The 14,587-nt window shown below is 39.9% G+C and overlaps 1 protein-coding gene across 8 annotated transcripts in view; it reads right to left on the bottom strand.

Moving 5' to 3' along the window:
* Positions 1–12,496, bottom strand: part of LOC108714625 (inositol 1,4,5-trisphosphate receptor type 1) — a 119,069-nt gene extending 106,573 nt beyond the window's left edge. For 5 of the 8 annotated variants that reach the window (XM_041590800.1, XM_041590801.1, XM_041590802.1 and 2 more), the window contains exon 1: positions 11,870–12,495. The gene's annotated coding sequence lies outside the window, so the exon portion shown is untranslated. Of the gene's footprint in view, positions 1–11,869 lie in introns of all 8 variants that reach the window. The other 3 variants (XM_041590798.1, XM_041590799.1, XM_018259014.2) reach the window with 2 other exon arrangements.
* Positions 12,497–14,587: the final 2,091 nt, after the last annotated feature.

The raw sequence follows: 14,587 nt of genomic DNA, 5'->3' as shown, positions 1-14,587 counted from the left end.
TGGCAATAAAGAGTAGCACCTGCATTAACCCTCAGCAACTAAAGGTTTACAGTTATTGGTAGCCAGCTTGGTGCTCTCTTGCTTTCAATGAACTGCATTTGCCAGGATTCTGCCCTTAAAGGGGAAGGAAACCTCCTCGGCGCTAACCCCCCACCCCCCCTCCCGTGTTTTGCCCCCCTCCCTCCTCCCCCCTGGCCTACCCCTCCCGCTGGGCAAATGCCCCTAACTTGTTACTTACCCTTCTGCGCAGGTCCAGTCCAGGGAGTTCACAGGCGACATCTTCTTCCACGCGATCTTCTTCCTCCTTTGACCGGCGCATGCGCAGTATGATCATTTCGCTGGTACGATCTACTGCGCATGCGCGTGACTTTTGGCGCATGCGCAGTAGATCCGTACCTGCGAAATGCTCCTACTGCGCATGCGCCAAAACGCCGGTCAAAGGAGGAAGAAGATCGCGTGGAAGAAGATGTCGCCTGTGAACTCCCTGGACTGGACCTGCGCAGAAGGGTAAGTAACAAGTTAGGGGCATTTGCCCAGCGGGAGGGGTAGGCCAGGGGGGAGGAGGGAGGGGGGGCAATACACGGGAGGGGGGAGGGGGGTTAGCGCCGACGAGGTTTCCTTCCCCTTTAAGAAAGTGCTGGTCACCAATGGTTTTGCTAGTCCTATTTTCAGGACTACAGTAGAATAGCTGGTGGGGCACAACTTAAAGGGGTGGTTCACCTTTAAGTCAAATTTTAGTATGTTATAGAATGGCTAACTCTAAGCAACTTTACAATTGGCCTTCATTTTTTCTTTTATAGTTTTTGAATGATTATTTGAATTCTTCAAACATAACTTAGAACTTTATATACTGAAGAGCAGAGCTCAGACACTCCATTCAAACAGTTATTATATAACTAAACTGGCAACATCTTTATACAATTCTTAACAATGTAACAGTATCATTTCTAAATGATATCCTCAAAGTGTTATAGTTGCAAAGGCTAAATAGTCCAACAATATTATCACTTTTAACTTCCCATGCAGTGATGGGTAATAGGTATGAATTAATTTAAGAACCATGCATGTTACCCCTGACTTTAAAAAAATTAATTTCACGTTGGAGGTAGATTATTTTGCTAAAGATGCCCATATTTAATCTTCTGCAACTTTTTAGAAATTCCGGAATTTTCTGCTGCAGTAACCTTTACCAACCAATCAGAAATTAGCTTAAAGGAACAGAAACAAAAAATTTATGTTAATTTTAATTAATGTACTGTTTCTCTGCAGTAGCACAACTAGTGTGTTTGCTTCAGAAATACTACTATACTTTATATAAACATGCTGCTGTGTAGCCATGGGGCAGCGATTCAAGATGGAAAAGGAGAAAAAGCACAGGAGTTGCAAAGGCTAAATAGTCCAACAATATTATCACTTTTAACTTCCCATGCAGTGATGGGTAATAGGTATGAATTAATTTAAGAACCATGCATGTTATACCCCTGACTTTAAAAAAATTAATTTCACGTTGGAGGTAGATTATTTTGCTAAAGATGCCCATATTTAATCTTCTGCAACTTTTTAGAAATTCCGGAATTTTCTGCTGCAGTAACCTTTACCAACCAATCAGAAATTAGCTTAAAGGAACAGAAACAAAAAATTTATGTTAATTTTAATTAATGTACTGTTTCTCTGCAGTAGCACAACTAGTGTGTTTGCTTCAGAAATACTACTATACTTTATATAAACATGCTGCTGTGTAGCCATGGGGCAGCGATTCAAGATGGAAAAGGAGAAAAAGCACAGGATACACAGAAATAAACTCTGTAAAATCTGCTGTGTAACATGTGCTTGAATGGCTGCCCCCATGGTTACAAAGCAGCTTGTTTATATAAACTATAGTTGTGTTTCTGAATCCAACACACCAGTTCTACCACGGCATGGCTAAAGTACATTATATTGTCATCCTTTTAAAGCACTTTCATTTTTTCATGTTACTGTTCCTTTAATCCAATCACTGAGGGAAAAACAGAACACACATTTGATTGGCTACTCCGTTGGATCAAATTTTTTAGATGTTAGCGAATGAGACCCAGCGGTTTGTCTGTACAGTAAGCAAATAAAGAATCATTGTCTGGATTATGAATTAAAAGTGGCAATGTCAATTATTTTAGATTATTTGTTCACACAAACGTACTGCATAAATTCTGTGCAAGCAGCATGCAAAAGTTTCCGGTGAGTCCTCCAGAAAATGGGTATATAGGGATTGCAGTGGTACCGTGAGTTTGTGATGCCATTAAAATGTAACTTTTAGTGGTATAAAAGTGATAACCAGCCAACAGTCCTCCAACAACTACAATGGAGGTGTGTGTGTTATTGTAGTTCAACTTTGAGAAAAACTTTAGAGTTTTTTAATGCCATGAATGCAATACAAAACCCTTTTTACAGCAATTACCAGATGCTGGTGTCTTATATATCAATATATAAACAATTATCTTACCCTCCCACTTAGACTGTAAGCCCTATGGGGCAGGGACCTCCATTATTTTGTCTCCTTGACAATAAGCTCTTAAAGGAACAGTTAAGTGTAAAAATAAAAACGGGGGTAAATAGATAGGCTGTGCAAAATAAAAAAATGTTTCTAATATAGTTATATGTAATGTATAAAGACTGGACGTGTAACATAATAGTCAGAACATTACTTCCTGCTTTTCAGTTCCCTAACTGAGTTAGCAATAGAGCTGGCTATTATGTTACACATCCAGTCCCTCCAGCCTTTATTCATTACATTTTAAGATAATGAACTATATTGAAAACATGTTATATTTTGCACAGCCTATCTATTTACCCAGTTTTTATTTTTACACTGAACAATTCCTTTAATATGTATGGCAACTATACTTTGTATTTATGTGTATTGTACACTTAGATTTATTTGTATTTATTATTGACCCCCTGGTTCTTCTACTAATTTATTGCTCTGCTGTACAGTGCTTTGTCCTCAAGGAGCTTATACAAAAAAAATATACATACGTACATTATGATATTGGAGTCTCTGATCTGTAATACAGCAACTGCTACAAGCTGGTCAGATGTTACATAGATCAGAGATTACCCTTAAAACCTAAGGAATCCAAGCTTTATTCTTGTGTATTATTTTTAAACACACATTCCTCTGTACTGTCCCGCAGACACTGTACTGTACATCCCTGCCTCTGTCCACGGTAATCTACCTCCCAAAGTGTTTCAGTCAATGGCTCCTGGACATGTGCTTAAAAAGTGCAATCATGAAATGATTACCTAAACTCAATAGGCTGATTTTGCTTCCAATAAGGATTAATTATATCCTAGTTTGGATCAAGTACAAGCTACTGTTTTATTATTACAGAGAAAAATCCTTTTTAAAAATTTGGATAAAATTGAGTGTATGGGAGATGGACTGTAATTCAGTGCTTTCTGAATAAAGGATTCCATACCTGCATATTTATACTGTATATATCAGCACATATTTGTTAAATTAAGATCTGTTACAAGCTTTCCTTGTTGTTACTACGTTGATATGAAAAAATGTATTGTAGCAGCATTTTATCCAATTTCAAAACATTAGTAAAAATGTGTATTAATAAATATATAGGATAGCCCCTGCAACAAATGCACTCTAATACTCAAATTATTTTGCCTATGATGACTGCTGCTAAGGTAACCCTTCCAGCTTTGGACATTCTTGACCTTACTTGTTACACCCCAACTGTAAGATTACAATGGACTATACAATATTGCACTATATTGATGGGATTGTAGCATCATTTATAGCACTAGGTCTATGAATTGAAAAAAAAAACCATGACATTCACAGCTTAGGGCTACCCATAACATTTCCTAGGGCTGCAGAATTCTGCAAACAATATGTATACATTCGTTAGTACAGCAAAAGTACAGGAAAGAAGAGATTCTATCCCCCATGCAGATATAATGGGCAATACATGAAAGGGAGTTCAGCCTTCACAGTAGGAAGCAAGCTCACAATAGCTTTAATAATCCCTATTGATTATGCTACTTGCACTTTCTGCCCTTATCCTCTACTGAAGTTTACCTTGAAATTAATTGTATGACCCAGATGTTATTTTGAGACAAATTGCAGTTGGTCTTCCTTTTTAATGATTTGTTGTTTTTTTTTTAATTGCTTAGCTTTTTGCTCAGCAGTTCCCTAGTATGTAATTTCAGCAATTATCTGGTTGCTAGTGTCTAGCTTACCTTATCAAGCAGGCGTTAAGATATGAATGAGAAAGAAGAATAGGAAAGGGCTTAAACAAATGAATAAAACTGTATTGACAGAGGAATAATTTTCTAAGCAATGGAAAGGCTTCTAAGATTAGGATATTCTATTACATAAAAATGGTCAACTCAAAGGTGGATTGTGCCTTTAAAGATGACAATGTACCGAGATTACAGCCAGGAAACTAAAAATATGGGATAATGAAATGAAACCAGGTTGTAGTAAAAGGGTTTATTCACCTTGCTTTCATATTGATCACCAGAAATAAGTACTTTTTCAATTGCTTTCATTTTTTTTAATTTTTTTTTTTTTTTTTTTTTTTACAGTTTTTCCAAAATCGAAATCGAAAATAGAATGCCTCTGGTGTTTCAGTCTGGCAGATTCTGAACTGTTACAATTTTGCAAAATTTAGTTGATACATTTATCAACAGCATTTCAGGAGTATTCGCAACTATTGTATCTAGTCTAACAGTTGCCTTTATTGAATCTCAGGGATTTTGCTCAGCAGGGACAAACATAATAAATATATCAACTCAATTTATATCAAATTAGAACAGTTTCAATACTAGAAAAATAGTCACACATAGAAAATAGAATGTAATTGGACAACCCCTTTAAAAAGGACCTGTCACCCAGACACAAAAAGCTGTATAATAAAAGTCCTTTTCAACCTAAACGTGACATCGAATTTCTATTTTTTTTTATTAAAGCATTCGTAGCTGTTGGGGATGGACATCAGGGCCCCCATTCTGGTGCACAAACAAGATTCTGGGATGATGCAAGGCTTGCCTTAATAACCGTGTCCACAAAATTATAAAATTCCCAGACTGAAGGAAACAAGATTCAAATAATGTATAGTGTGTAATTAAAGGGATACTGTCATTGAAAAACATGTTGTTTTTTTTTCCAAAACGCATCAGTTAAAAGTGCTACTCCAGCAGACTTCTGCACTGAAATCCAATTCTCAAAAGAGCAAACAGATTTTGTTATATTCAATTTTGAAATCTGGCATGGGGTTAGACATAGTCAGTTTCTGTGCTGCCCTGTGTCATGTGACTTGTGCCTGCACTTTAGGATGGAATTACTTTCTGGCAGGCTGTTATTTCTCCTACTTCATGCAACTGAATAAGTCTCAGTGCGACTTGACTTTTACTGTTGTGTTGTTTTTAGATCTACCAGGCAGCAGTTATCTTGCGTTAGGGAGCTGCTATCTCGTTACCTTCCCATTGTTCTGTTGTTAGGCTGCTGGGGGGGAAAGGGAGGGGGTGATATCACTCCCACTTGCAGTACAGCAGTAAAGAGTGACTAAAGTTTATCAGAGCACAAGTCACATGACTGGGGGCAGCTGGGAAACTGACAATATGTCTAGCCCCATGTCAAATTTCAAAATTGAATATAAAAAAAAAAAAATCTGTTTGTTCTTTTGAAAGATGGATTTCAGTGCAGAATTCTGCTGGAGCAACATTATTAACTTACTGTATGTGTTTTAAAAAATGTGATAAAATATGATTTTGAATAATTGTTTTTTGGGTATCTGGTTCCCTTTAACACCTGAATCCATTGCTATTGGGCAGAATACAATTATAGGACAGAGTATACAATTACTCTGCCAATGACCTCGTTAGACAGGTCGTAGAGCTTAGGAGGCATTCGGATGCTATGACGTTACAGAGACTGAAGGCTAGCACAAAGTTTACAGTGGCCCCTCACAAAGAGAAAGTGTTCCAGGCAATGCGAGTGTGCGCTGTGTTCCAGATGGTGCAGTGTGCAGGGGAGGAAGGTGATTGAATGAAAATATACTTTTCAACTTGGTTACAATAATGTCTTGTGATCCTATAAATAGAAAAGCCGGAGGAGAGCGGGGAGGAAGGGGGAGAGATGCAGAATTCATCCTCAGACACAGAAACATGCGGAAGAATAAAGGGGGCGGCTATGAGCGATGGTCGGAAGGGGGGGGGAACAAATCTGCACAGAAAAGCGAGTCTGCACTTAGTGATGGAAACAGAGGCTATTGCTGCAACATAACCCGAATTACTACATGAGCCCAAGTTTTCCGGGACCAAATCATTTGTACTAGCTGTGCGGTGTCTCAAATATAAGTAGATAAAAGACCTTGCAGTATGTATTGACAACTGAAGCAAAAGGACGACCTGTATACCATATACTGGCAGCATTTATTTTTAAACAGCCAAAAACACAGACCCCTGACCTAGGATACATGAAACCAGAAGAAATCAAGTCAAGCTTTGCATCAAGATCATATCATTTCCATAACTTATGGCAGGCACTCCCAAATAGTCTGCCCCTAAATATTTTTGCACTTCATTTGCTGGACTACCCCAAAAAACACACACAATCATAGCATGCTGGCGGTTTTATTCTAGCAACAATATTTGAGAACCACTGTTCTATGGACAGAAGGCTTTTTTGTGCAAAAAAAAAATGGGAAGTTAAAAATGTGAAGTAGACTGATATTCTAAGACTAGATGTAATTACTCTTCATTTACTTTTGTGAATTTTCCAATACTTTTTTCAGTTCAGTTGGTTTCAGATAGTTCACCAGAAATAAAGACTTTTTCCAATTACTTCCCATTTTTTATGTTCGACTGTTTTTCTAATATTGAAGTGTAGTCAGGGGTGCTTCGCCAATGAGGCGAGTTGAGGCTGTCGCCTCAGGCGGCAGCGCCCCACTAGGTACCAGGGGCAGCAAAAATGCTGTTCCTGGTACTTTAAGAGCGAATTTCTGGGGGAGGGGGGCAGCAGCAAATGCTGCTGCCTCAGGCAGTAGAGAGGCCAGGTTCGCCCCGAGTGTAGTTGCATTTTTCACCTTCTAAAGCTTGGGAGGGAGAGGTCGCCGACCCTGTAAACTGTCCTAAATTGATACATTTCTTATCTTTGTCCCTGCTGAGCAAAATCTTTCAGTTTGATTAGAGGCATCTGTTAGAATTGATACAATAGTTGCAGAGATGCTGATGAAAAATGTATCAAGTAAATGTTGCAAAATTGTAACAGTTTAGTCTGCACCTGAATTACTGAGCTGCCAGACAAAAAACAGAAATAGGAACATTAAAGATGGAAAGGAATTGAAAAAAGGTCTATTTCTGGAGAACAATCTAAAAACAATTCAACTGAAAAGTGTTCAGAACGCAAACAACCCCTTTAATAAAGCATTTGCTTTTCTACACAAAACCCGTCATCCAGAAAGCAGCCCACTTGTGACGTTAGATTTGCACTGTATTTTTTTAATCAATTATCTTTTCTATTCAGACCTTCCTTATGTATCTTCCAGTTTGTCATCTAAACTGCTGCCTGGTTGGTACAGCAAGTGGAACGGCAGCAACCAAGGTGACGGTTTATATTCAATACTTGAGAACAGTAGAACAGGTTATAGTCAAAGATAAAGAGAAGTATAACAAAAACACAAAAAAGAAAAGACTAATTGCACAGCCTTAGAAAACCATTAGCTCCATTGTATTAGACTACAAAGGGGATCACCCCCAAATAAATATATATATATATATATATATATATATATATATATATATATATATATATATATATATATATATATATATATATATATATATATATTACTTTTAAATACCTGTATTTGTATAATCATTTCTATCCAGCTCACAGCTTGTCCTCAAACAATGTAGCAAAAGCCATCATACCTTCCATGTTTCATAGATTTCTTAAAAGGGTTGTTGACCTTTGAGTTAACTTTTATCATCATGTAGAGAGCGACATTCTGAGATAATTTGCTATTTGTTTTCATTTTTTAAAATGCATGGTTTTGAGTTATTTCGCTTTTTATTCTGCAATTATCTAGTTTGCCATTTCAGCCATCCAGTTGCTAGGGCCCAAATTAACCTAACAACCTTGTAATAAATTGAATAAAAGACTGGAATATGAATAGGAGAGGACTTCAATAGAAAGATGATTAATAAAAAGAAGCAATAACAATACATGTGTAGCCTTACAGAGCATTTGTTTATAGATGGGGGTCAGTGACCCCCATTTGAAAGCTGGAAAGAGTCAAAAGAAGAAGACAAATTATTAAACTATACAAAATAAATAATGAAGACCAATTGAAAACTTGCTCAGAATTGGCATTTCTATAACATACTAAGTTTACTTAAAGGTAACCAACCCCTTTAATTGCATAACATGTAAGGTGCTGCGGAAACTGGAGTCTTGGGTGGAGAAGTGCTGCCTTTTGCCTTCTGCTACACCTTTTCAAGAGTCAAGAGAAGCAGTGCAGAAATCAAAAGGTACAAACAGATTCTACATTCCATAGCAATAACATTTGCAACAGTTTTATAGCCATTGAAACGTTTTAGGTAATCTATGTACAGAATTATGTTTTCCTTCATAATGCAACTTGTATTTTTTCATTAATTGGTGTATTGATATATACCAGAGGAGCTCACGGTCGAATACCCCTAACACAGAACACGTCAGGAGTTGATTAACCTAATATAACGTTTATATTCTGTGGCCGGAAACCGGATCACCCGAATGAAACACAAACAAAGCGATAACAAGCAAAGTCACGTATATGTGATTGGAATCAGACCCCAAAACCCCAGTACTGTGAATCCAAAAGGCTAACAACTGTGCCACTACATATAAGAGCCAATGCTACAGGCAGCACAGTGTAAAATGTGCAAAGGCATTACAAAATTGCAATGCGTGTCCATTTATATTCAGCATCATTATGAAGATCTGGCAACCCTTCAATCACACAAATACACACTGGCTCAGCCAAATATTTCAAAACAATGCATAAAGTCAAGATTACAGTTCCGAACTGAAATTTCACATCTTTATTTGGCTATTACACGGGCTGAGCAGTTTGCAGTGCAAACCTAACAGTATTTTTTTTATTTAAAGATATAGTCTATAGATTTGCATTCTTAAGGTACCTGGACTCATTTTTTCAGGGTCACAAGACTCCTTCACTAAAGCGATGTGGTAAGAAGGACGAAGGATAGAGAAGAAGTCTACAGGTGGCAGGAGAAAATTAGAGAGTTAAGTAATCAGAAATATACTGTATGTACTCCAAAGGACCAGGCAAAGGCAAGAGCTGTGTGCAGGGGCTAATGGTAGAAAGCGGCGGCCATGACAGCATGGGGCTATCATTACAGTGGAATGATAAAAAGCAGCAGCTGTGTTTCATGGTTGCTTAAGGCAGAGCTAAACCAAGGCAAAATATGGTGGAAATCTGGATATTGGCTATTAAGTCTCACTCAATTGGTTGCACCTCTGCAAGGCTAGGGCTGGAAAGCAACTGTGGTAGTGAATATGGTGCAAAGCCTCTAGGAAGCTAAAGAACCATAGGTAGCTTTCATTTTTATTAGGAACGGGCACTTCTCAAAGGCATTAGTATCAACAGATGGGACACTGCTGTCAAATATGAATTATATGGTATGGAAAGCTCAGAGAGTGGAAGGGTTTGCACTGATAGAAACATGGGCAAGTTAGGACTGGAAAAAGTCAGTCTGTGACATCTCATAGGAGGCTGTTACTCCCAGTCTCAAGCATCCATAGTTGTGCAGAATTAGTGCAGCCGATGGGAATGCAGGAGCAGCAGCCACAGCATGGAAGAGGAGCAATGTACACCATGAGGCCTGACAGATTTTGCTAAACGACTGCTTCCTTAACAGCCTTGAGATGTCAATAAGATGCTGACAGTGGCAGTTGCATATGAAAGGCAATATATTTCACATTGTTTTGTTAGAGCTAAGCTTTAAGGATCACTACTGGAAGGAAGGTTTGGAAACAAGCATGCAAGGGCAGAAAAAGGCACAAGAGCTGGAAGGTCCACACAAAGTCTGTTCTACAAACAGTGGGTCTATAGGGCAGAGACACACGATCAGATTCGGGGAGATTGGTCGCCCAGCGACAAATAATCTCCCCGAACTGCCTCCCACCGGCTAGAATGTAAATTGCCTGCGGGATGGAACTCTGAGCACTTCGTTTTCCGAAGTCGCCTGAACTTGCTTCACAAAGAAACTTCGGGCGACTTTGGAAAACAAAGCAATCAGAGTAACATCCCACCGACCATTTCGATTCTAGCTGGCGGTAATGCTTTTCAGGAAGATTAGTCGCGACTAAATATCCCCGAATCTTTGCGTGTCTCTGCCCTTTAAAGGAGAAGGAAAGCTACGGAGGCATTTTATTGCCTATAGATTAGCTGCAATAGTGCAAGCTAGAATGCTATATTTATTCTGTAGAATATTTTACCATACCCGAGTAAAAAGCTCTAGAAGCTCTCTGTTTGTTTAGGATAGCAGCTGCAGTATTAGCTTGGCGTGACATCACTTCCTGTCTGAGTCTCTACCTGCTCACTTATAGCTCTGGGCTCAGATTACAGCAGAGAAGGGAGGGGAGCAAACTGAGCATGCTCATGCCCGGGGCAAGGAGGTTTAAGCTGACGGCAGGAAGTCTCATACAGAAGCTCATGTGTACACAATAGAAAGAATGAAATGCAGTGTTTCTTTTGACAGAGGACTCAGAGAAGCATTACTTTGAGGGTTTACTGATATATTTAGGTGGATCTTTCTGATAAGGCTTACTTAGTTTTAACCTTTCCTTCTCCTTTAAAGTGAATCAAAGCCAAGCATCAAATTTCAGGCCCCATTAGGAAGTAGCCAGTCGGGAATTGTGAATAATATAATATAGTATGGACCCTATGCCCATATTCCCAGCCCTTGCATGCAACAGGGATCGGCTAAGTTTGAGCAAAATGCATGGGGCTGCAGTAGAGTACAAAGAGTACCTCAATACACAGAAACCCGTATAGACACTGGGAAAAGACAGTTACTAGTGCCTGAAAGTAAAAGGTACATGAATTAGAACAGGCAACAGGATACAGTTTGTCTCAGCAACAGATCTCCATTATTACATAAAGAACAGAGACAATATGCTAAATTATAGCATAGATACACCTATTGACACAGCAATGTCATATTTATATCCAGGTATGGGATCCATTATCTAGAAAGCTCTGATTTACGGGAAGGCCGTCTCCCATAGACTCCATTTTTAATGAAATCATTCAAATTTTTAAAATCGATTTCCTTTTTTTCTCTGTTTTAAGTGAACAGTGCCTTGCATTTGTTCCCAACGAAGATCAAATGAATCCCTATAGAGGCAAAACAGTCCCATTGGGCTTCATGTATGTTTGAATCATCTTTTAGTAGATTTGAGATCCAAATTACATAAAGATCCCTTAACCAGATAAGCAGAAGCAACACATTCTAGATAAGAGGTCCCACACCGGTTTCATTTCTTATGAACAGGTAAGGTAAATGAACTTGTAGTAAGATAAATAATCCTCTCATTTCCATTTATAGGTTTTTGGGTATCCCTGAGCCAAGGTTCAATGGTTGGTGAGAAATCCCTCTGTAAGTGACAGAATACCACGTTCAGTTTCTGCTTCTCCCCGGTGTATGCTGGGAGATTTACATGGAGCAGTTCGCAAGTAAAGCACGTCCGCTATCCACCCCGCTATTTTCTTGTGCAGCGCAAATTATACTACAATATCCCCCATAAACACAGACATACGAGGAAACAGAGGCAGATATAATACAAACCGGTGCTCGCTACCTGACAAAAAAGTCCCAGCTCGTCTTCTTCTACTTTCGGTCCTTCTGAACCCAAGTTTCTCACAAGTCCATAGTCCGTGAGTTTAGCTTTCCAACCTACCCGGCAGCATCCTAACCTCACCGCCCGCTATCATCCAGGCTCTGTCCCCGCCTCCTCAAACTCTCGCTTTATGTATCGCGCAAAGCAGTCGGGATTTGTAGTCCTCAAAGCTTTCGCAGGCCAGCTTGAACTATAAACATGTAGCGATTGAATGAACTACGATTCCCAGCATTCACCAGTTCACCAACCAGGCTACAGCGGCTCTGATGAGACAGATTGAATCCCGTTACTCGAAGGATGCGATAACTTTTTTTCTGACCGCTGATTGGCTGAGGCGCCGGTGACGTACGTTGCTCAATCTTTGTCTAGAAGTTTAAAGCGTAGAATGAACAGCCGGGATTGAAATGGGGTTCAGTAGGTAACTCATTCGGAAAGCATTTCAGGACATCATCAGAACTCACGCTCCTGCATGCAATATCTTGACGAAGAAGTATACAGACTCGTCTCTTATTATCCGAAGAAACTGCAGTCACACCTCAGTGCTGCCCACATTTTCTGTGGCATCTCCCCCTTGTGGCTCATTCCTCATCCCTCCCTCCTCAGTTTACGAGCTGAGGTCTGAGCATGGAGGGCTGAGAGCTGAGGAGGGAGGGCTGAGAGCTGAGGCTGGAGGAGGGAGAGGTGAGAGCTAAGGAGAGAGGGCGGAGGAGGGCGGGATGAGAGCTGAGGAGGGAGGGCTGAGGTCGGAGGAGGCAGTGTTGGACTGGCCCACCGGGATACCAGGAAAAGTCCCGATGGGCCAAGGTGTCAGTGGTCCTTATGCTGCTAGACATTTGGCCTATTTCATGACCATTCCCAAATTCTATGAGAACAAAGAGGCTAAATAGATACAATAATAGTATGTCAAGAAAAGAGACTAGGAGAATAGAGGTTGAGTGAGGAGAGGAAAAATAATAGTACTGGCAGTGGGCCCCTGGTCTAAGATTAATTGGTGGGCCCCTAGTCAAAGGTTTTTGGGTGGGCCCCTGGTGTCCCAGTCCAACACTGGGAGAAGGGAGGGCTAAGAGCTGAGGAGGGAGGGCTGAGGCCGGAGTGCTTTTGTAATGAGGGCTGAGGAGGGAGGTCTGAGGAATGAGCCACAAGGGGGAGATGCAACAGCAAATGTGGGCAGCACTGAGGTGTGACTGCAGTTTCTTCGGATAAGTGAGTATAATAAGAGACGAGTCTGTATACTTATTCATTAGGAGAGCACACGCAGGAGCTCTGGCCAGCCTCTCCATCCTAAAGCACGCATGCGTTCATTCTCCTTTTTCACACGTCTTTTTTTCACGCATGTGCGAGTATTTTTGCGCAATACACAAACCTATTGTGTGCCTGGCCTCCTCGGCCCAGCGCTGGATTGTATTGACTTACCTGAAAAGGTTGGTGCTGTTCAATCTTCTGCTACACAGTTTTGCCAATGGTAAGTGGCCATTGTAGAACATGCACACTAGAATCTCCAGAGAAAAGTGAGAATCGATGTGCGGACTACTCTTCTTCTATTGCCTTACCACGGAGCGATCCTCTTCTGTCTTCCAATTTCTTTGCAAGGCTGCGCATGGGCAGTAGTATGAGAAGCTGAAGTTTAAAAAGTCGGCTATTTCGTTCAACTGTGCATGTGTCTTCAAAGCAAGAAGAAACCGGAAGAGGATTGATCCATAGTGCTCACTGGTATAGCCCCGGGCCGGTGCAGTTTTCTGCTGCTAGGAGCACCGGCCCGGGGTTTCAGGTAAGTATCTACAATCACTTGGGGGTGCTTAAAATTTGGCACCCCCAAGTGCAGGACGCCTTTCCTTCTTCTTTAAAAATGTTTCAGTAAAACCGCATTGGCATGCTCTCCATTCTATATTCAACTTTTAGCAACATATCCAACCCCAGGGATATATATAACATGCATATATTCGGGCGTGAGATCTAAAATCTACATATGAGACAGAAACTTGGAACATGAGCTGGGCAATTACTAAATCTAGTTCTATTAACACTTTATTGCTGGAGGCTTCATATAAAGTATTATTTAGATGGTATTGATGCCTGAAAGAATAGCTAAAAGTGCACAATCAGCTGATCCCAACTGTTTTAGAGGATGTTCTCAAATCGGATCTATGTATCACATCTGGTGGACGTGCCCCAAGGTGGTTCAATTCTGGGATAGAGTACACAATGTTATTTTCTCTGTTTTATGAATCAATATCAAGAGAGACCCTTTTACAGCATTATTAAATGGCTAATGTACAGTATAATTTTTTTGGCTGCAAGGCAAACTATAGCCAAGGCGTGGAAATCCCATTCTATCCATTTCCCAGCTTTTAAGCATAAAATTGATTGGATTATGATAAACGAAAAACTCACTAGCTTTTTACCTGATATGCATGCCAAATTTTTAAAAATTTGGCAACCATGGTTGGAATAGAGATGTTGTGACCCCACTTCTAGACATACTGTCCATATGATCAACCTATTGGTCTTCCTCTGCTATTCTCCCACAGATCTGTCCTACAGTATTAGTTACTATGTGACCTATATTTAGCGTAAGGTACGGTGCACCCAGCTGGAACCTTGTTTTACAATTTTTAGAATCAGATTATGAATCTCAGACACAATTGTCACACTGTTGTGCAATGTTTGTTTGTTTTATTT

This window comes from Xenopus laevis, chromosome 4L, assembly GCF_017654675.1.
Source record: "Xenopus laevis strain J_2021 chromosome 4L, Xenopus_laevis_v10.1, whole genome shotgun sequence".
In the NCBI taxonomy this organism is placed as follows: Eukaryota; Metazoa; Chordata; class Amphibia; order Anura; family Pipidae; genus Xenopus; species Xenopus laevis.
This window is presented reverse-complemented; position numbering and strand designations above follow the sequence as displayed.